We start from the raw sequence: 23,543 nt of genomic DNA on the forward strand, positions 1-23,543 counted from the left end.
TCACCATCTTCAAATTTACTTGTGAAAAAGTTTTATAAATATCTAAGTGCTGCTTCTTGCACCATTTAGGAGAAGACAGCAGAGAAACCCTCAGAGGACCCCCATGTAATCTGTCTTAGCCTTTCAGTATCCCACAAAGCTCACTTCTGTTACTTGTGGATGATTTGAGGCCAGATTCACATGCTTCATTATTTCCCTGTTGAGATGGCGAGCAACACACCCCCACTTCTATTTGTAGGATTCTGGGTGTGCGTGGTGGGAAAGAGAGCCACCTGTCTCCCTTCACCTCATAAAAAGAAAGGAGAACAAGACTTCAGGGACGGATTGAACATGGCTACTATCTGTAGCCAGTGGCTCTCAAGTGTGATTGCCAGCCCAGCAGCTTCAGTGCTATCTGGGAACTTGTTGGTAAAGCAAATACTTTGGGCCTCACCTCGATGCCCAGTGTGTTAATAAGCCCCTAGCGATTCTAGTGCATATAAAGTTTGAGAACCCCTGCTCTAGACACATTGCCTTGGCAAAAATTGGAGTTTCACAGTTCTGCACAGTGTATTCAGGAAAACAAGGGAGCACGGAGGGTAATAAACACCCTTTCCAAAATGGCTTCCTCCCAGAGAAGTATTAAAGCCATCAGGGTAACGTGACCGAAGTGGTCTTGAAGATAATGGTGCTTGGGCCCTCTATGCATGTTGAGATGCTTCTCCATTGGGAAATGGTAGTCCTGAGCCTTGTCATTGCTGAGACATCTCTGTAGATGATGCCACAGCTCCTGCATGGTGTCACTTGTCATCTCAGTCCTTCATCTATGAAAAGGAGGGCTTGCACAAGATGTGTTCTGTGGGTGTTATAGAGCCTTTCAAACCAGTTTTTATTATTTTTAATAAAAGGAATAAAACAGATAGAGCATGGGGTTGGGGAGCGGTACACCTAGGATTGAGTCCAGCTCTCGTGTGTGTGTTTAGGAAGTCTGAGCTGGTCACATCAGCTCAGTGCACATGGCTGTCCTTTGTCCTGTATGGGGACAGCCTCACCGTGGGTTTCTGAGGAGAAATTAGGTGGAATGAATGTATTTTGTAAGCTCGAAAGAGTTGCAACTGTGCAGCATTCGGTTTTCTCTGTTTCCTATTTAGGACAGAAAATTGAAAGGAAAATTAGGAGACACCTAGTATTCTGTCCTCAGGTTTCGCAGAAGAGAAAATCACCCGTGCTTGCACAGGAAGGGGATAATAGTCTAGGACAGAAGTATGATCCTTTGATTTTCAGTCCCATGACCACCAGCCAAATGGAATGTGAACAAGTAAGCAGAATGATGCTCTCAGCCAGTGAAGTAGAGATAATCCGTACGTTTGATGTGGAAAATTACATAGTGATGTGAAACTGGAAGGAAGTTAATTGGCTCCAGCAAAAACGACGTGCGAGACATACTCATACCTGGGATGTACGAGCGTATTTGTGTGTATAGAGTCAGGCACTGTGCTAAGCACTTTATAGGCCTCATATCAGTCCTACGGGGTAGCTGCTGTTAGCCCCGTCCTACCAATGATGAAACAGGCTCAGGGTGAAGTCATTTGCTGAAGACTTCTGCCAAGGCAAAGGTCAGACTTGCTCCTGACCATGGTGACACCCTTCTTCCTGCGGTTTGCACACTCTGCCTTCTTCCTGGAACAATTGACAGAGGCATGGGGGAATAGGGCAGAAAGCAGTATGTCTCGTCAGGACGGGCAGAAGAATGTAAGGATTCTTTCCCTTCATTCCACCTGTTTTCTTCTTCAAGAATCCATTGTGAGGCTGTCCGCGTAGAATATAGAGGACAACCACGGTCGTTGAGGCGCTATGTCAAGCTCAAAGGATTTCACAGAATTCCTCTTAGACTGTTCTCTTTGCACAGGGTTGAGCAGGAGAGCCTCAGAGGTTGAAGGTGGCTAGAATTTGCTACCATTTATTGCATGTTAAGTACAGAGCCAAAACTCAGCAGTGGTTAGCATATGTGTTGAAGGAAGTCATGGAAAGGACGAGACTACCGGTTGACTGGAGAGCTGGATCCTGCAACGGGAAGTACCTCACCCCCTCCCTGCCCTTGCAACGTAGTCTTTCATCCTGGCTACTATTTCTGCACTAGCAGCTGTTCCGAAAACATAGCCTTGAGAGAGTAAGGTGTTGCTGAGACCATCTATCTGGACTGTGTAGTGACTGAACCCAGTTAAGGCCTCTCTATAAACTTTTAAGGTTCTAGTAGGTGCGTGTGAAGATCAGCTCATCTTGTGGCTGCCCAGGTCACGCCCCTTGCTCATTAAGCCCCTTGCTTATTCAGACTGCCGCCTCCCATCTGCAGCGGGCTACTGCTTGCTTCTTTCTCTCTTTGCTCTCCATATTATCTGAGGGCCAGCTTCAGACCCAGCAATATGGTCATATTTTTATTATTGTATGTGCCAGGCCCCATGCTAACCACTTGGCGGTGGTCCTAAAGACCCTAAGAGAAACCTGAAGTTAAGCAATTACTCAAGGTCACGTTGCTGGCAAGCTGTAGGGCTGGCGTTTAGACTTGATCTCCAACACTCTGTTTCACAAATGCTCCGTGGAGGCACTCAGCATCCCCGGTGGGTTCGTGTCTGGAAGAGAGAACAAATAACCCTGAAACAGAATCTGCAGATGGCATTTATTTGGGAGGCGGTTTGAGCACAAGGCAGGCTTCAGTCGGGCTTGCTTTGAATTCTCCTATTGTATTCACTGGGTTGGAAAGTCTGCCTCTTGTGCAGAGGGAAGAGAGACACCACCTTGTTCCCGGTCCTCCCACACTCAGGCTGTGGTCCAAGCCCCCCCTCCCACTGGGGTCAGGAGGGATCCCATCCCCTCCAAGGCACGGAATAAAGCACTTCTAAATCATAAGCCTGGAACCATAAGGTACTAACAGGGCCACAGCTACATTCTGCTTCAAGGCTCTGAACTTCAAGTCATTTTGTAGAGAAAGTTTGTTCCATGTCTGGATGGGGAATTCTTACAGAATCTGTTCTGTTGGCGCCTTCCAGCCTCCTCAACATTTCCTCACAGAAGTTTCCTCTCTGTGCAGGCTCAGAGCAAGTAGATTAATTTGGAAAGTATGTCTAAAATGGGTACTGGAACCCAGCCATTATCTTTGATCAGGATACAACTTATGTTTATTGGCAACAACCTTGCCTTGAGGTCATTCTCCATGAAGATTCATTGTGTTTCTCGATCTATTGAACCGGGAGGGTCAGTTTAAATGGTGTGTCCATGGTTGCTGTTTTAATTTGATTTTTATTAACAATAAAATCTTCTCAGTGCCCAGAAAATAATTTCACATTAAAAATAAAAAGGGTGAAATGTAGAGGTTGAAAGAGGAGGAATTGTCAGAAGGGGCATTTGGGCATCACGACACTGTGAGGGGCCAGGAGGTGGCAGCCACTGACCATGGGGTCACTGCAGCAAAGCCGACCACACCAACGCACAGACAGGCAACACCAAGAACCAGATGAATGCCTGAGAAGACATACGGAAATCAACTTTGAAAAGTATAAAGTACTTTTAAAGGAAGACATGCTTTGTTAATGAAAGTAAGCCCCTGGGGCAAGGTCTTTGGTAATACGAAGTTCATGAAGTTATATGACTTTGGGCAAACACTTCATGTCCCCCATTTGTAAATTAGGACAAAGAATAAGGACCCCATGTCTATCACAGGACTGTTGGGAAACCTGAACTGAGCCAGTGGGCGGTGCTTTGAAAGTGTAATTTATTCTCTAAGCGTCAAGACAGGTTTCTGTCACGGTACTGGGTTTTCCGGGGGCAGAGTTCTTGCAGAAGATACTGTAAGATCCTGACTATATCCCCTTTCCCCCCTGGGGGTCACCCGAGGGTGTGCCTGCACCGCTTGCTTGTCTGTCTGGACCTCCCTGCTGAGGGCGTTCTCTGACTTGGGAGCAGGTGGGTCTCCAGAGCATGCCAGAAGTGCTGGGGAGATAAGGCCCCAGGGATGACCTTGAACCAGTGAGAGGTGGAAACTGGAAGATAAACAACCTGGTTTCTTTGCCCCTCATTGGAACAACCATGTTTCCCTGAAAATAAGACCTAGCCGGACAATCAGCTGTCATGCGTCTTTTGGAGCAAAAATTAATATAAGACCTGGCCTTATGTTAGATTGAGACCGGTCTTATATTATAGTAAAATAAGACCACCCTTTCACCCTTTCCTTGGATTGTCCCCTTCTATGGCTCCCTTTGCCTATCCCTTACTGCTGCTTCCTGGGATCATTTCACACACCCCTGACTTGTAGCCAAATTCTTGTCTTAGGAGCTGCTTTTCGTGGAACCCACACTAAGACAGTCTTCTTGACTACTCATTGAACTACTGAGTGTTGTCAAAGACTGTTAAGTTAGACTTACCAATGCACTGTCATACCAAGTGGCCGAACAATTAGAGAGAAAGAGAGAGAAAACCTGGCATTTCTAATTCCCAGTTTGAGATCCACATGTAAAGATGGTGATGAGGAATGATCGGAAAACCTTGTCTCCTTTGCTGGTTGCCAGTGAGAAAGATAAACAGGATGGCTCGAGAGATTAGAATTCAGGATGGTAGAAGTGCAGGGAGTGTTCCTGTTATCAGTAAGCAACTGACAGGGGCTGCGGTGAGGCAGGGGAGAGGAGACAAAGGGGAAAGCATGGTGGTCGTCCTGGGGCAGCTGGCTGTCTCCTAGGGGACACAGGATTTTACCCCAGAAAAGCCATCTAATTAGATTGTAGTTGGTGGAGGCAAAGGCAGAACTCCTTGTGGAAGCTCCTGGTGGTGAAGGAGGGGACGCAAGGCAGAGCCGGCCTTTCACTGGATCTGGAGGCGGGGGGTGAGAACCAGCTTGTGTACTCCCTTCAAAATTTCACCTGATAATTAAATTTGACTAAACTATCAAGGGCTCATGTGCCAGAGCTGTGCACACTGGTGATCCATTAGCTTAACTCTGCCCACAGACCTGCCTCTTTTGGTAACTTTGAATGATCAAAGAAGTGAAGTCAGTGCTTAAGATGTCAGAAGGTGTTTCTAAAATCTGCAGTTCTAGTAAAATTCTAGCTTTAGTTAAAAACCATTAGAAGAGCTGGCAGCACTGGGTCTGTATTCCACAAGGAAAAATGGATTGAGCTGAAGCTGAACAATAATGAATGTCAACTACAAGTTTATATATATATATATTATATATATATATATATATATATATATATATATATATATATATATATATACAGTTATAAGAAGCGGAGTACAGCATTAGGAATAGAGACAGTGGAAATGTAATGGCTGTGTGCGATGTCAGAGGGGTAGTGGATGGGGGAGGGGTGTTACACTGTGTGAGGGATATAAATGATAAATGTCTAACTATTACATTGTTTTGGACACCTGAAACTAATAAAAAATAATAATTAAAAAAGTGTAAAAAAAAGAACAGGCCATTTAGATGGGGCGTGGGCCTTTAAGTTTGCTATGGTGTTCCCTGCCTTGTTGTCCCCTTGCACCAAGGCTAAGGGTCAAGAGGGTCATTGAAACATTGGGCGCACATAGTCTTATTGTTTCATGTTTTTTTGTTTTTGTGCTTTTTAATCAAAATAGAAAGCAATGTTTCTAAATGCATGTCTTTGTTTAAAATCGGGGGGGGGGCGATTTGCGTCTGCAGATGGGCAATTTGCTGTTTCAGGGGAGAATAAAATTGCACATATGGAGTGTGAACTAATTGCTAGCCACTGAGCTAAGAGCTTTGCAGGCACAACCAGCCACTCCCCATTTCACAGATGAGGGAGCGGAGGTGTGAAAGGCTTGGGAAATGCCTCAAGTTTCTTAAGGAAAGCATGGTCAGCCTGGTGCTCTGGACCCGCGGGTTTCCTTGGCTTCTTCCTGAGTGCTTGGATTTCATGATCTAGGTGGTTAAGTCTCTCCATCGTCACCAATTTGGGGGAAATAGGACTGAAGGTGGAGGGAGGGAGAAAGGGGGTGATGTCCTAGGAATTGGGGCTTTATGATTACCCCCATCATTTAAAGCCTGCCTCCCAGGCCCCACGTATCTGTCTCAGGAGATAAATCAGCCCAATCCGGACGAAGAGGCCACACCTGTTACAAGAGGGGAAGAGAGGGCTGACGTTGAGCGTGATGGATGGGCCAATCCCATGGCTGGGCTTCTGGATGAAGAAACGGAGGCCATGCCCAGAAGTCAGGGGTACGTCCATTTATGCAGTTTTCTTTGGGTATAGAGCCCCAAACTCAACACACGAGAGTTTTAAACAGGTAGGGTCCTATGCAGGAGTCTGGGGGCTTCTGGGTTAACTGTCTTTGTGACATGACTGCAGCCGAGGTGTTTGTTGCTTTGTGATTAAGTGCCTAGAATCTGGCCGAGGCAGCCTGGGTTCAAATCCCAGCTTGGCACTCGCGAGCTAAGCGATCTTGTGCCTCTGTTTCTTGATTAACCATCTCTACCACCTAATAGGGGATACAGTGAAGTAATGAATGTTCAGGAAAGATTTAGCACTAAGCTTGGCACATAGTAAATGCGTTATAAATGTTAGCTCTGTTAAGGTTTGCCCTTTTCTGGTGACTCAGAAAACTTTCGCAGGAAGCTCTGCTTTTTATGCCCCCACCTGTCCGCTTGGTCCCTGGGCCTGGGTTTCTGGAATATTCTGACCGACGTTCTGCAAGCCACCGTGTAGACAGGGGCAGCGGTGTTCAGGATTAGGGCTTTGTGCTTCCCCAGCCTGCTCAGCCTGCCTGAGGTCAGGAAGTTGCTCAGACAGGCTGGCTTCAATCCGGCCCCACCTGCAGGGTGTGGCCACGCCGCGCATTCCAGCTTTGTCCACGAGGTGGCGCTAGAACTCCATCTAGGGCTCCTAGACCCAAGGCTGGAAAAAGTGGCCACGCTCAGACCAGAGGACTACATTGTGTGCTTCCTAGGAGGGCCTTGGGGTGCTCCTTAGCAACGGGGCCTCTCGCTGACACAGAAGACCTCAGGTTGGATCATCCAAGTGGGGGAAGGGAAGAGAAGAGACAAAAGTGGGGAGGATGGAATACTAGGGGGAGCAGTGAAGCTCCAGGTCTCCTGTCTCCATCGTCGTGGTCTCCATTTCCCGTCTTCCGTCCTGGTGGGACAAGGATGTGAATTGAGAGCACAGTTCTGCCTCTCTCCGGGTCTCATTTCTGTGGCCTTGTCCTGCCCATCGCACTTGTGCTGATCCAGGCTCTGGCCACCCTGTCACACTCTCTGGGATGACGATATTAACTCCTCTCCAGTCCCCCATTCACCTCTGGCTGCAGTCCTCCTTCCACCAGTCTTTCTGCTCCTCTGTTCATTGCAGCCAGAGGCCCCTGAGATACCTTCTTTATTTGCCGTCACTCTTCACTACGGTCAGACCTGACCAGCCCAGGTTTCCCCAGATACACCCTCCTCTCCCCCCTCTGAGACTTTGCTTCTCAGTCTCTGTCCCCACCTCCGCATGTCCAAATCGTATGATTTTTTGGCCTTGAGTCATCTGGAAGTGATTGTTCTGTTTTATAAAGTCTCATTTCATCTCTCTTATGACCCTGGACCCGGTCATTCCTTCCTTCCAGTATTCATTGCGCACCTACTGTGCGCAGCAGATACAATGATGTATGCTGGAGATACAGTGACGAATGATGTCCCGCTGCTCATGCAGCTCACATGCTGGTTGGTGAGATGGGTCTAAAGGGAGCAAACAGGAGCATCAACAGAGGACTAACTGCCATGAGCGCAGTGACTGAAACCATGGGGAGCTGTGGGAGAGGGTGACTGAGGCGTGTGGGCTGGGGGAGGCTTCTCTGAAGCGGAGAGCCTTAGGCTGAGAAGAGCCAGCTTGGCGAGTGGGTGCCTGGGAATGGGGCGTTCCAGCAGAGGGAACAGCATGAGAATTGACTTACGACAGGGAAGAGACTGGACGGTAGAGAAGCTGCAAGGAGGCTGCAATGCAGAGATGGAGCTGAGTGGGTGTCAGTGCACAAGGCAGGGAGCCATGGACGGGACCTCGTCAAGGTCTCAGCCTTTTAACGGGTGTTGTTGCCGATCTGTGTACAGTGCTCTGGGGAGGGGAAGAAAAGGAACCGCAGTGCAGAGAGAAAGGGTGGTGTCTGGGACAGCTTGAGGGCGTGGGGCAGTGGGTGGACTTACGTATGTTATAGAGATGGATGGGCAGGCCTTCTCTGCCGCAAAGTCTCCAGTTGACTACCAACTCCAATAGCTCTGGGTGGGGTGGGAGTGGGGTCACTGTCTCCTGGAGTGCTGTGGGGGTGGGGTTCAAGTCCTAGTGCAGTCGGAGAGGTAAAGAGTGCTGTGACTGAGCAGCCAGCCCCGTGGGCACAGGAGGGGCAGTGTGGCCTGGATAATTTGTTTTAGATTTGCTTAATGGACTCAAAACTCCTTGAGGGCAGGGACTGTGCTTGATTAATTGTGTCCCTAAAAAGGATTTCCTGGGCGGCTCCCTTTGGCCAAACAAGCATAAAGATTTGATGCTGTTGGAAATGTGGTGCCAGAGATACTGAAGCAGCCTCTTGCTGCCACCTGCTGTCCGAGGAGCCCTTAGGAATGCTTGCAGTGGCTGCCGAGGGCGGTAAGGCCAGGGCAGGCCACCGCCTTTGTCCTTTGCTCTGTGCCCCGGGACTGGAGGCCCACTTGGCCCTCACTGCTACTGCTGAAGCAGTCAGTGCTGGGTCCCTCTTACTGCCCTTTGTGGTCTACCTGTGTACTGCTTCACCTCTGAAAAGTGGGGTGCTCATAGTTTCAGGAGTCCTCTAGTTCAGCTTGCCTCGCAGGAGGGGAGAGTGAGGGCCTCCCACATCACCCGGAAATGCCCCCTGTACGCCTGAATCGTAGTGAACGTCACTCCTAACAAAGGCTTTATCAGCTGTAAACTGACTTCCCTCTGATAAGGCTACCACAGTAAGTCTTGTTCACAGTGTAAAATTTGCGCCTCAGTAAAGCTGAGATCCACAGAGCAAGCTGGGCAGGGCGGTAGGGAGAACATATAACTGCGTCTGGGATCTAGGGGGAAATGGGGAACCGCTTAGGAGGGGCAGCGCCTCTCTGGGGACTAAGAGTCCTAGGGGGCTCCGGGAGGAAGAAGGTCCTAACGCTGAAGGCTCCACGTGGAGACTAAGACCAAAGACCCTTCCGCCCGCTAGAGGGCGCCCGCACCCTCCTGGGCGGCCTGGATTTGCTGGTGCCGGTTTCAAAGGAGCTGATAGTGGGAGAGATTTGGGGTGTCTCAGGAACTGCTGGAACTGCTGCCTCACACACCCTGGACCCCCTCCCCAAATGTGGCGGCTGTTTTCTTGGGCATCTCACAGATCAGCTCTGGCGCCGCCACTGCAGGCGTGACCCTGGGGAGGGGGGAGTGGGCCCAGGGGCTTTGGGCTGCTGGGATGGATGAACATCAGGGGGTCTCCCTGAGCTGGCCCCAGGGTGTGTAGTCCGGTCGCCTGCAGAGGAGCCTGTGGTACCTACGGCCTCCTCCCTAGACGGTGAGTTTCCTGGGAAAGAGAATCTGTCTTTGGCATGAATCAGGGCCTAGCTGGATCCCGCACTCACGGGAGCTCATCACATCCACGGGACATCCACGGGACCTGTGTGCCTACTGGGTATCGGCTCTCGCTGAGCTGCAGATCGGGTGGTGGTGGTGGTGCCCTGGGAAACAATGAGTGGGTGAGAAGGCGGTGTAGACCGGGCTCAATCTGGGGATACTGCGTGAGGGAGGAGGGCGAGGAGGGAGGCCAGCAGGAGGAGGAGGAAGGGGAGGAGGAGGAGGAGGAAGGGGAGGAGGAGGAGGAGGGCAGTGAGCTGCTCTTGGAAGCACCGAGGAGGATTTGGACAGGCAGAAGGTTTGGCCCAATGGCCACCTGGGCCTGCTACTGCTCTAGAACCAGGAAACCAGCCCAGGCTGCCAGTTCTGCTCCCGGCTTCTACCGCCCTGTCCTCTAGGCTTCTCCAGGCCAGGGAACCAATGGTGAAGGTTTTCCTCATTCTGCCCTGACCTTCAGCCTTGGGGCCAAGCTCTCTGGAGGAGCCAGGGAGACCTGCCATCTGGGCTGTGGGGGGCCTGTGTGTCCCCAGGGTCCATAGAGGCCCCCACAGCTGCAGGCACAGGGGGTCCTGTCTGCATGGTTTCCGTTAGTTTGCATCTTTGAATGCTACCAGCATCTCTGAACACTACCAACCTGGGCCCAGGGCTCTGTGCAGTCCCGGTGTGGCTTTTCCGCCTCAGTGACATGGGTATAAGCGCACATTGCTGCATTTTCTCCTCTCAGCAGATTCAGCTGCCATTCTGTCCCCGAGGCCACTGCTTGTTTGCTGGTCAGCAGCAGCCATTTTTGTATGAAATAATCTCACATTCGGTTTGTTGTGTAAGGGGCTTGTCTGAGTGTTAATATATTTGGCTTTTTTTTTTTCCTCCCTTCTTTAGCCTCCCTCCTGCTGGCCTCCCTCCTCACCCTCCTCCTTCACCCACCCCCCACTCCGGTTGAAGCCGTTGTTCAAGCCGTTGTTTCTCAGTCTAGTTGTGTAGGACACAGCTCCCTGGCCTATGCTAGTGTTATGAGCCTTGTGCTCCCCCCGGCTGAGGCAGTCGGTTGCTGGTTGTCAGTTGGCCACTCACAATGGCTGCTGGACACTCATACTGGCCGATCATGGTGGTACATGGTCGCCCGTAGCTGCACTCAGCAGCCGGCAGCAGCCCGGCTCCAGGGAGAGCTGTTGTTCACAATCTTAGCTGTAGAGGGCTCTCAGCTCACTGGCCCATGTGGGAATCGAACTGGTGACCTTAGGAGCATGGTGCAATGTCACTTGTGGATGATTTCCATCATCACAAAAGCCTTAGTGATGGAAATTGTCCAGAGCCTGAGAACTCATGCAGAGCCTGTGTGGAACATGAGGGAGTCTCATGGAGGGGGAGACTGGTGGGTTGAAGGTGGCAATTGATGCCTCTGAAGGCAAGGATGGATAGATGGGTTGTGTTGTAAATGCAGGTTCATCAGAAACCAGGAGGCTGTGGGCAACAGCCAGATTTCCATCCATTCTGTGTTGCAGTGTGGCTGAAGCATGGATTTATAGAGGAGGAAAAGTCTCAGAGAGGTTGAGATTCTTGCCCAGGGTCACACAGTAGAGACAGAGCAAGGCTGAGAAGACAGAATTCTGCATCACGATTTTCAGGATTCTTTCTGCAAAATGGGACACTGCAGGGTTGGCGGCTCAGAGTTCATTTATAAATTTGGTCAAATAATCTTTACTGAGTGCTGAGGGTAGTTCAGAGTCTAATGGGGGATGCAGATAAGAGGCTGTTATGACATAAGGATAGTGAGCCCTTGCAGAGTGTCGAGGTGACTCAGAGGAGGGACTCATTTTGGCTGATTGGGGGTCGAACAAGACTTCTTAGAGGAAGTGAGCCCTTCTTGGAGGACAATCCAGTAATTCGATGCCCTGTTGAGAATGTCCCAAAAGAAACAGACAGTAAACACTAACAAACAAACAAATAACAGAAATAACTGACATAAGTGACTTACTAGACACCAGTCCCTGTGAGGCCGGAATCCTACTCAGAGGAGACTGTGGCTGGGGAACAGCCAGAAGCCCGCTGGGCCAGAGGGCCCCAGCTGGTCTGGCAGAGCTAGGAGTCTGCTGGCCAGAGGTCTTTTTGTTTTGTTTTTTTTAAATTCCTGTTCATCATGGAAAATTTCGAACACGTACAGAAGTGGAGAGAATAGTGTAACAAAGCCCCATGCTCCCATCATCCAGCTTCAACAATTGCCAACTCAGGGCCAATTCTGTTTTATCTCTATCTTTTCCACTCCCTATCTCTGGATGATTTCAAAGCAAGTCCCTGGCATTGTAGCATTTTGTCCAGGGATATTTCAGTAGGCAGCTCTAAAGAATAATGACTCTTTTTGAAAAATCACAATATCATTATCACACTCGAACACATCAGCTGTCATTCGAGTCAGTGTTTAATGTTCAAGTGTCTCATTGTTTGCTTTTTTTTTATCAGTTGGTTTATTCGAGTCAGGATCCAAGTAAGAGTCACACATTGCAAGTGGTTAGTCTTTTAAGTTTCTTTTGAGCTGTAGTTTTTCTGCACCCCCCCCTTTCTTTCACCTTGCAATGTATTTGTTTAAGAAATCTGGTCAGTTCTTCTGTGGTTTCCCACCCCAGGCTCTTGCTCTGGCGCCCTCAGGGTCCTCCTATGTGACACGTTCCTCTGTCCCCTGCAACCTCCTGTCAGCTAGAACTTGGATCTGGAGGCTTGATCTGATTCAGTTTTGTAGAGCCATTATTCTTAAAGCACAAAATCAAAACGCAGCCTGCTGGGTAACGGGTGAGTGTGTGTATGTGTGTGTGCACGCCCATGTGTACACACACATGTGCATATATGCCTATGGGCTATTCTCTTTCTCCTTTGACCAATTCCCAGAAGCCACTGCTCTCCAATGGCCACCAGCTCCTCTCAAGGTTACAACACTGCGTCAAGGCTACTTGCTGAAGAGCAGGCAAGGAGCAAATAGAAAGTGTCACCTTCTTAAATCCAGTCCCCTGGATGCTGCCTCAAAGAAGCCTTCCAAAAAGAAGACAGAATTCTTTTTGATGTCTGCACCCCAGTTTCCTCTTGCTGCCTCCTTCTGTTGCCCATGTTTTGACTTAGGGTCTTTCCTGAGGACCCAGCACGCTCCTCCAGCTCCCTCTCATTGTTCAGTGCCAGCTCTGCCAAATCTGAGAAGTTAGGCGTGATCTCTGCCTCTGCCTCAAAGGTCTGGTGGGCTGATGGAGCAGACTGACATGAAAACTGCAGTGACAACAGCTCAGCCAAACGCCCAGCCAGTGGTCCCCTCAGATGCCCTGGAAACACAGGCAGTATCCTTATAAGAGGAGAGGACACACAGAAACACATAGAAAGAAGCATGCCACATGGAGACAGAGGCACATGGGGGCAGGGAGGAGGCACAGAACCCAAGGAAACGCAAGGACTGCCAGGAGCTAGGAGGAAGCATGGACATTTTCTCCCCTGGAGCCTTCAGAGGGGGCCTGGCCCTGCCAACACCTCATTACAGATTTTACCCTGTGAGAGAATATGTTTTTATTGTTTTGAAACCCCTCAATTTGTGGCACTTCGTTATGGCCATCCTAGGAAACTAATACAGGCCCTGAATAAATGGCATTCAAAATTGTACTTAGAAATGAATCCCAAACCATTAGCATGTCCCGCCAGGCCCGGCATAGTCTGGCCCCCTCCCTTCTGCCATCCCAGCCTGTGCCCTCTCCATGCCTCACCTTCTACCTGTCCTCCTGATCAACCCAAGGCCTCATCTCCCATGTTGGTTCCGAAGGGGCCTTCCCGTAACAGCCCTCCACCCTTGACCCTGCTCTAATAAAAACTAGGCCCCCCTGTCAGTCTCTCCCATGTCACTCTGTTTTTAACTTCTGTCATAGCACTTACTACAAGTTTAACTAGGCGGTGATGCTGTTGCCTAACCAGATGGTGGGCTCCTGGTGGGCCCATGTGTCTGTCCTGTCTGTCCTGTATCCCCAGCTCTTCATACCGCGTCTGGAGACTCTTTGTAGTTGCTTTATAAATATTTGCTAGGAGCCCAGCATATATGAGCCCGGCATATAGGAGTGAAAATCTGTCCTGGGCTGAGGCAGTACAGAGGGTCAAATCAGGATAAGTGGGGCGTGGAGAGGAGGGGAAGCCTGTGAGTTTGGGGGAGATGAAAAATGACCCAAAGACCATCCCTGGGGTAGGGTAGATTGATGACGGAGGGTCGGTACCAGCTTTCTCTATATTTCATTGTAAACTACGGGTGACACATGCTGTCACCATGTGCCAGACTCCTCCGCCAAATGGACAGAATTTGGCTCTGCTTGCCGGTGACGAGTGCCCTGGGTTTGAGCAGAAAAGACCTTTCGTCTCTCTGTGGTGACTTATGGGTCCCAGACTGTTAACCACGTTGACGGCATTTACATGAGCCACAGACCCTTTGGGCCAGTGACAAGGGTGAATTACGTCACCCAACAGAGGAGATTTATGCACAGGCAGGACGCCAGGGCCTGGGGGAGCACCTGCCCCAAATCCAAGTTTGCAGACAGGTCCAACGAGGCCCGACAGGGCATGTGACTTGCTAGGGCCCACTGCAGGCCTCCCCTCCGGGGCAGCATGGGATGGAATCCGGGCCTCGCGGGGCTGCCCGAGGCTTTTCCTCTGAGTAAACCCAAGCGGAGAACCCCATTCACGCTCTGCGGCCGGCTGGCCTTGCATCGCTTGATCTGGCCCAGCTAGGACGTAAGATAATAAAGGTGACACTGCTATTTTCTTTCAAGTTAAACTTTTCAAAACCTCCCAGCGTTTCCACCAACGTAGCCCATGCTGATAGGTCAGTCCTGTCCTTTTGCAGCCTCTGCCTTCACTGCCCTTTTCATTCGTTAGTGTCTGGGGACCTGAGATAGATGGGGGTGGTGGGAGCACAGAGCTGCATGGGCACAGAGGAGGCCTGGGACCTCATTCCCCTGTCCTGACTGCTCATGCGACTGCCCCTCCCCCATCCCGATGGGACCTAAAATCCTGGCTTTGTGCCGGGCACACAGTTGGTGCCTACCTAAGATGGCTGAGGTAGTGAACAGCCAGGGATGGCATGAGCGCCTGCAATTGAGATGATCTTTGTGACTTACCTCACCCACTGTGTCATCATCGTCTCCCTCATTTACAGAAATGTGGCATCTCAGAGCTAAGGGGACCCTGGAGCCTATCCCCACCCACCTGCTCAGGTGAGAAGCCTGGCAATCCTTGACTCTTTCCTTTCTCTCCCTCCACATGCAATCCATCTGCAAGAGCCTGGGCTTTGTCTCTGTCATGCATCTGGATGCCCCTCAGCTCTCCGTCGTCATGGCCACCACCTCAGTGCAGGCCCCCCACCACCTGGCTCCTGAAAAAGCCTTTTTACTGGTCCTTGCGGACACCCTTGCCTCCCAGAGAGTCCACACTTCACAAAGCAGTTTTAAAAGGGGCATTGCTTTTCAGCTGAAAGTCTCTCAAATCATAGCAGTTCTTTACTTAAAATTGTCAATCGCTTTCCGTTGCATTTGGAATACAATTCCAACTCCTTGCACAGCCCATAGGCAGGCCCTGCATGCGTGGGTCTGAGTAAATCATTACCGGTCAGACGAGGCATTTTGGATTCCCATTGACGTCTTGCCCCAAACACACGGACACAGGTGGGACTCATGAAGGCCGACTGCGTATTTATGTCACTTTTTGCTCATGGCAGTCACACCTGCGCACAGGCTCTTCTAGCTCTCTCCCAACCCTATTGACCTCATAGATAGGTTTTGGGAATGAATTGGTTGCAAATAGTAAAAAGTGGAGAAAACTTCTCCCTTGCCAGGAGAATGGAGAAGAGGCAACAGGCTGGTTTCTGGAAGAAGGAACCTGAGCCAGACGTGCTGTTTTAGTCTTGATGTCATGATAATTGTTAATTTGGAAGTAGGTGGATTATCAGTTATAACTAACTAACTAACCAACTAACTAACTAACTAACTAACTAGGCATGTTAGTTAGTTGGCCCATCTTTCTGGGCCATAGAGTACAGAATTAACTACTTTATTTCCAGTAGTTCTTGCTAAAGTCAGCTTTCCCGTGCGACACCAGGTGATTCTGATTCATAGCTAGACCCACTGGATTAAAGGTGTCTGGATTCTCTCCCTATCGTATGTTCCTGATGTTAATTTCTGGTTTAAGTGCTTTTCATAAGCATTTACTCTGTGTCTTTGGGTAAGATGCCACACGTCTCTGAGCCCGTCTCTTAACCTGTAGTAGGATCATATTTCGAAAATACTAAGGGTTATTTCTTTTTCCTTCTTTGCCCTCCCTTCCATTTATCAGTGGGAGTCCTGTCTTTCTCTCTATCCCTCCCTATCATAGCAGAAAGGAGAAAAAAGGAACTCTTGTCCTGGCTTTTGTCCTGGACCCTTTGGGGCACAGAAAGGACTCACACCAGAGGAAAACTATTTAGAAGAAAATAAGACATATGACAGCAAGGCATTCTTTCCATCCCTATCTCTGACCAGAAAAAGATTCTTGGGGCTACAGGTAGGGAGGTGACTTGGAGGGGATGAGGAAGGTGTAGACATGAAGAGACCCCATGAGGGACTTGGCTTCCTGCTCTCCAGGCTGAGCTCTGGAGAAGTAGCAACACTGCCAGGTGTGTCTGTGGGAGCTGAGGGCAGAGGAGACGTGTGTCTGTTTGCCAGGGAGGCAGCAGGACCTCAGGAGAGAATGGCTTCCTAACAAGTCTTGATAAAGAGTGCCCTGGATACCCGCAGTCTATCCTCAACCTAAAATGAAAAAGGAGCAGTCGAAGATTCTCGAGGGGTCATGAGACCCACAGGGGCCTCAGGGGCTGGGGTGGGGATGACTTGGAGTGACCTGCACGGGCAGATGACGTCGACGTCCAGATGCCCTTTCCTTCTCTCTCCCCCCACCAAACCTCAGCGTTACAGTGGCCTTCCCGAACCTTCTGTGTGACCTCAGGGAAAAAGCAGGGTGAGCCTGAATTAGCGGATCTTCTTCCACTCCTCCAAGTAGACAGAAAGGAGAATTTTCACATTCCTGGTTGATGCAAATTCAGGGTTGGGCTTGAAAACGGGGACAAAATGGGGTATGAGGTTTTGAACTGATTAGAAAGTTGACTTGGAATAAAAATGCTGAGAGGGAGGGAGGGAGGGAGGGAGGGAGGGAGGGAGGGAGGAGAGAGAGAGAGAGAGAGAGAGAGAGAGAGAGAGAGAGAGAGAGAGAGAGAGAGAGAGAGAGAATGAGTAATGAAAAATCAACCCCCAGCCGGCAGTAGCCCAGCTGCTGCGCAGCAGATGGGAAAATGAGATGTACAGAAGATCAGGTCCTGTTAACAACGTTGATGGCAACCATGAGAAACCACCTGCAGCTGGCTTTGCACAAACTCTGGCACCCGAACATGGGGCTACAACTAATCCATCTTGGGAAACACTGAGCCATGAACTTGTTAAATGATATCCACTGGAGACCTGTTCGGCTTACACACAGCTGCAAACAGTGGTGGGATCTCTGCCCCTGGAAGGCCAGATGGCGCAAATGGTAGCAGTGGCTCTACGGTCCCATTGCAGCGAGCACGCACTGCGGCAGATGCCTGGGTTGGCAACTCCTGGGCAGCTGAACTCACGTGGCTGGCACTCCAACAGCATTCAAGAGGCTCATCTGTTCCCTTTCATTCTCTGTGTGCCATTTTCTTCTTTTCAATATCTACATTGCTCTGGCCAGCATCTGCCCTTCTGCTCTGATGGAGCCTGGGGTTCCTGCTTAACTCTACCTGTAAGGATTGGGCTGGTCCCCACCTGGACTTCAGGCTATTGCAAACTGCAGCGTATAGACAGTGGAGCAGAGTGGATGCGAGAATTCTGGGCTCTGATGGGCATGGACCCCAGTCCTGGCTTCACTCCTATTTGTGGGACTATGGACAAGTGACTCAAACCACTTCAAGCCTCAGTTTCCTCCTCTGCCAAAGGGGGGTACCTGCCTCATTCAATGGATGCAATGATTAAATGGGGTAAGATAAACTGAGTGCTTAGTTCAGTGCCTGGCACCTATGTAGTACCTCGTTCCTACTCAGTCAGTGTGACTTCCAGACCACGACCAACCACACCGATGAGGGGCTTACATAACTCTTGACATAGTAGCAGCCCCCGGAGCACTGGCACCGGACAAGAGTCCCCCCACGCCGGAGTCCAGCATGCAGCTTTCCTGGTGGGACCATTACTCTCCCAGACCTCAGTGATCTTGTCTTTCTAGCCTGTTTTCCCCACTCCTTCTGGAATGTACTCTGTTTTCCTTTTCCCCAGGGCAAGCCTTGAAAGAGTCCCAGCAGCTGCACGTGATGGTGGAAGCTGACTCTTCCCAGGGAAAATTGTATTAGAGGTTTCTATTTCCTGAAACCCTGCCCATCGGATATAGCCTGTTTCCAATTACTGTACCTACCCATAATTAGATGAGTACAAAGGGAAAAAAATGGCTTTCATGGGAGCCACTGACACTGGATTGGCTTTGAGGCTTGAAACCTCATTATTCATAATAAACATTTTGGTGATGAACTTTTGACCATGCACTCATCCTTTCCTCATCTTCACTGGGGAGGCAGGGGTGGAAAGGGACTGCCGGGTAGTCGGAAGGTTGGAATTCAGGTCCTTGGTTATGCTTGAGAACTCAATTCCTCTCTCTGTGCCTCAGTTTCCTCATCCATAAAATGAGAGCATTAGACCCTATGACGTCTGGGGTCTCTTTTACTGTTCTTTTGAACTTGAAAGCTTCAGGAAAAGAAATTAAACCAGCAAGATCTAGAGAGAGTAGCTCAGAGTGGCACTGACCAATCAGTGCCTTTCGGTTTTTAAAATTACTTTTCAGGGAATGGACCTTTCGTGGGTCCTGTTAGGAGGGAGATGGTGAGAAATGATTCCTTGGGTTGACACAGTTTTCTTAGGAATATCTTTTTATTCCATGAGTGCTGTGGATTAGATTTAGTTGCATCTTTTTAAGTTCTTGACCTTGACTTTTCATTAGAGTTATCTGGGGGAGCTTTGAACAATTTTGATGCCCAGACCACACCTAGAAACAATATAGCAGAACCTATGGGCATGGGATGAGGCATCCATAATTTGTAACAATTGCTCATGTGAGTCCAATGTGCTGGCAAGTTTGAGAATCACCATGCAAGAACAAACTTTCCCGTGTACAAGAATCACTGGGGATTTTGCTAAATTGCAGATTCTGATTGAGTGGGGCTGCAGTGGGACCTGAGAGTCTGCATGTCTAACCAGCTCCCAGATGATGCTGCTGGTTCCAGGATCACACTTTGTGTGGCAAGACTTGGAAGGCTATGCTGTCTGGCTGTGTGGTCAGAAACCACAAAGACGTGAGAAACTCAGGCTGCAGACATCCATTTGGGAAACTTCTCTGCCCATCCTCATCAGCAGAATGAGATTGAAATGTGTGGGTGCCCCCATCAGGCTCATAATTTGGGCTCATGTCAAATGGATAGCTTTAAATATTTGTTCAACATTTTTTTTTTTTTTTTTTAGTGAGATGGCATTGGTATTGGCAAGGATTTTTAAAAATTGTAACTTGAATGTTCTGTCTGCTTCAGAGGATGTGGGCATTTACCACTTTTAGAGCTGGACAGCGGCAGAAGTTTCTTCTTGTGCTGGCAGATACACTCACTGCATATCTCACTAGGCAGCTTTACTGCCAGTCATGGAAGCTGATGTGTCCAGATGACATCCTGCCCCAGGGAAGCCTGGGAAGGGCCTTAGCTTTAGCTTAGAAAATTGGATGCTTCTGCCTAAGACTTTGATTTGAGCAAGGAAATGCCTCAAAGATGCAAGAACAGTTAGAGCTGACTTAGGTAGAAGTGAGTGTATCCAGGGTGAGAGGTCCAGGGGTAGTGGTGACAATGATGGTGACCCATGTCCAGCAGTGGTGGCAGTTGTTCTTAGCCAGGCCCTAGCTGGGATTCTGGACATCCAGTCTTGCTTGGTTGCAGGTGTCCCGATGATTTTGTGAGCTACCCGATACCCTTTCAATAAATGTATTTTCTGCTTAAACAGGCTTGATTTTTATTGTGTGAAATCAAGATTTCAGATTGGCACATAGGGTTGTGGGATTAAATGAGATAATCCATGTACCGTGTTTCCCCAAAAATAAGACCTAGCTGGACAATTAGCTCTAAGGCATCTTTTGGAGCAAAAATTAATATAAGACCCAGTCTTATTTTACTATAATATAAGACCAGGTCTCATCTAACATAACATAATATAAGACCGGGTGTTATATTAATTTTTGCTCCAAAAGACGTATTAGAGCCGATTCTCCAGTTAGGTCTTATTTTCGGGGAAACACAGTAGTAACCTTAGAGTTCCACCCAACAGATAGGAAACAACTGATCAATGTTAGTTATGTTGATGGACAAGAAGAGGAAGAGGAAGGTATAGAGGAAGGGGCGGAGGAGGAGAAAACAAGTACGTAGGACGTGAGGGGGACAATATTGAAGGGACTTGCTTTTAGTAGAGAGGTCAAGAAGAGCCCTCCAACGACATGCCACAAGAGTGGAGGCTTGAAAATGACAAGGCACCAACCATGTGAAGAGCATGGTCAACACAGGAAACAGCATGTGTACAAGCGCTGAGAAAGTGATGAGACCAGGACGATCCAGGAATTGTTGAAGGTTGCTGGGGGTGGGGTCTAGGCATGCATTGCAGCCTGGAGTAACAGGTTTTCTGGGTCATAGTAAGGAACTAGCATTTCACATTTAGTCCTAAGAACATTGGCAAAGCATTGCCAATCCCTGTCCCTCCTCCCAAATTACCTTCAGAAATTTGAGGTAGAGCCTTGGAGATGAGATGAACAACCCCTCTACAAAACTGGGACATGGGTGAAGTTTGTTTTTGGGGTGGAACATCTACCTCCTTGTAGGTGTTCCCCTTCATGCAGGCTCACGTGCTCACTACATTCATCAGCCCAGCTGTGGAAGTCTTTCTTCAGAAGACCTATTAGTCAATGTGGGATTGGCTATGCTGTGGTAACAAATACTCCCTCAAACTCAGTGGCTTAACATAGCAGATGTGAGTCTAGTAACTCTGCAAGGCAGCTGTTCTCCACCATGCAGTAATTCAGTGATTCTGGCTGCTTTGATCTGCTGGTGCCATCATCTCTTCATGAGGCCTCTTGGTTATCGTGGCGTGACATGAGGGAGATGGAGGGTCAAAGACCAGCTCTTTCATGTTAGTTATAGCTCATTGGTCAGCACTGGCCATAGCCTTACTCAAATGCAAGAGGGCTGGGAGACATAGGGGAGCACATAGAATGTTCTGCGAGTGTGACCATTTCTGCCATAACCTCTAACTTAATCCAGTTGAGTTTCTTTCCTTAAGAAGAACCGGCATTAAAGGCCAACACTCTACTCATGTTGCTTTATCTCCATTAAACCTCACCACAACCGTCTGAGATTCAAACTATTATCTCCATTATAATAGGAAGAAACAGAGGCTGGAGAGGGTATTACTTAGGACTCGTGGTTGCAAATGTTAAGAATCCAGATCCACCTGGCACAGGCAAATAGGGAGAAATTAATTCATGTCCCTAGAAATTCTAAGGCTTCAGGCACAGCTGGATCTAGGGTCTTAGTGATAACATCAGGACTCCATTTCATTCCCACCAGGACTCCATTCATTCTACTTTCTGCTGTGCTGGCAGGTTTTCTTGATGTGGCAGCCCAAGCAGATTCAGGTTTATGTCTTCTCAGTTTCAAAGAGAGTAAAAAGAGAGCTTTTCCATCTCAGAGGTCCGAACTTCCAGAATTGAGTCTCCTTGATCTACCTTGGGTCATGGGCCATGCTGGTTCGATTGTTGTGGCTGAGGGGATGAAATATGCTGACCTCCTGGGGTAGGTATCCACCTCCAGATCTAGGGATGGGATTGTTAGGTACCTTCAGTCTGAAGAAAATTATGGTTTTGTTACCAGGAGAAGAAGAAATAGGTGTGGCATAGGCAAACCAAGAAAGTAGGCATCTATTTCAATAGATTTCAATAACGTGCATACATTTTTGTAGCTCGTAAGTGGCAGCGACAGAGTTTAAACCAGATTCTGTTTGCGTCTGAAGCCATGGCCTTTCCAGTTGCTGCCCTGGCACCATATGGCCTCCTGGGAACACAGTCAACCTGCTGGAGCCAAGGTGCTTCCAGGGAGAGGCCAGTGACACCCCCTGATCACCCCGATCCACTTTCGCATAACGCTCTTAAGGGGACCACATTTCAGTCCAATATTCCCTTCCGCGGGTGATTACAGTGGAATCCTGGCTCTCATTTTTCCAGCCTACAAGGAAGGTCCCCTCTCTCCATTAAGGAATTTGGCACAGTGGTGTGGAGACCAGGGCAGAGGATTCCCTGAGATTTATATCATGTCAGTGTCTCCTTATTGCGCCTCGGGTGGAAGCTCTGGGATTCCTTTGAAGTCCAGACTTGGGGTCAGGAAGGTGGCTGGAGGCAGGGAGGTGTGAACAGAAACAAATGGTCATCCCTCTTACACACTGACCCGGCTTTGCTTCATTTGCTTGGCCCATATGTCTATTTTGGAGGCTGCCTTTTCTCTCTTCCCAGGTTTAAAATCCCTTGAGGGAAGGGACTGCGGTTTCTCTTTCCAGCACATCTTATGGGTTGCTTTAGAGATGCCATTTCTGAAAGCTCCTTGAGCAGATAGCCCTGGAGGAGGAGGAAAGTAGGTGTTGTGCTCTGTCTGTGCGCGGTCTTTACCAAGCTGGCATGTGTATGCACATGTGTATGTATTTGTGTCTCTGTGTACACATATGTTGTGTATATGTGTGTATGTGTGCATGTATGTCTCTGTGTATGTATGTGTCTGGGGGAGTGTGTGTTTGTATAAATTTTTTGCCTGGATGGTGGTCTTGCTAAGTAAAAAATGTGAAAGATGTCTGCCTTTTTATGTGACAATCCAAGGCTGATAACACTCTTGCTTCTCCTTTTTATGAGGAAGATTAGAGAATATATAGCCAATGATATTTTCCTAGTTGTTCATAGGTGACGGCCTTGTCAGCTGGAGTCACCTCAGGCCTGTGGACTATGCTGGAGCCACAGGTGCTTGGAGATGACAGAGGATGGGATCAGTGGCTCCCATTTACAGACTGGGAGCTGGGAACCTAAATCCTGTTTTCTTGCGCCCTCCTCTCCCAGTCCGAAAGAACATACATTCTCACCTTTCCAGCTGCCAGGCTTCTCGCCTTTCCACCTCCTTCCAGGCAGCTTTTCTTCTCCCACTTCCTTTATATATCATTTTGATTGAGATGGAAAATAAGACAAAAAGTAACAGTGACCAACTCTGGAATTTTACCAAGCATGGATTTTTTCCCCCTCTTAATGATGTCAGTTTCCTCCTCTGCAAAAAGAAGAGGTTAGATTGAGTGATCTCACTGGTCTCTTCCGGCTTTCACAGTCTCCTCCCCTGACTCACCACCCTCAAATCCTCCGTGCACATCCTGGAACTCGGAGGAGAGATGTGTCGGTACCTAAAGCAGCTCCCACTATTAATCCTCTGCAATCTCCCTGCATAGGTCAGAGGACAGCGAGAGAGGAGGATGGCATGCATTTGAGGAGGCCCCACGAAGGCAAATCATATGTGGAAGGACTCCCGTTAAACTGGGGACCCCCAGAGAGTCTGTGTTTTGGGGTTCAGCTCCAAAATGTGAATTTCTAACCCATTCCCCAAGCTAATTCTGGTACAGGCAGCCTAACAACCAAACTTCAAGAGAAGTAGCCATAGACCAGAGTTAGGTAAGCTCAGTGCCATTGACATTGGTCCAGATGATTCTTAGTTGTGGCGTCTGCCCTGTGCATTGTGGGATATTCAGCAGCACCCCAGCCTCTGCCTATGAGATGCTGGTAGCACCGTCGCTATCGATTAGTATAATAAAAAATGTC

Source organism: Rhinolophus hipposideros, assembly GCF_964194185.1.
Source record: "Rhinolophus hipposideros genome assembly, chromosome: 15".
Lineage (NCBI taxonomy): Eukaryota > Metazoa > Chordata > Mammalia > Chiroptera > Rhinolophidae > Rhinolophus > Rhinolophus hipposideros.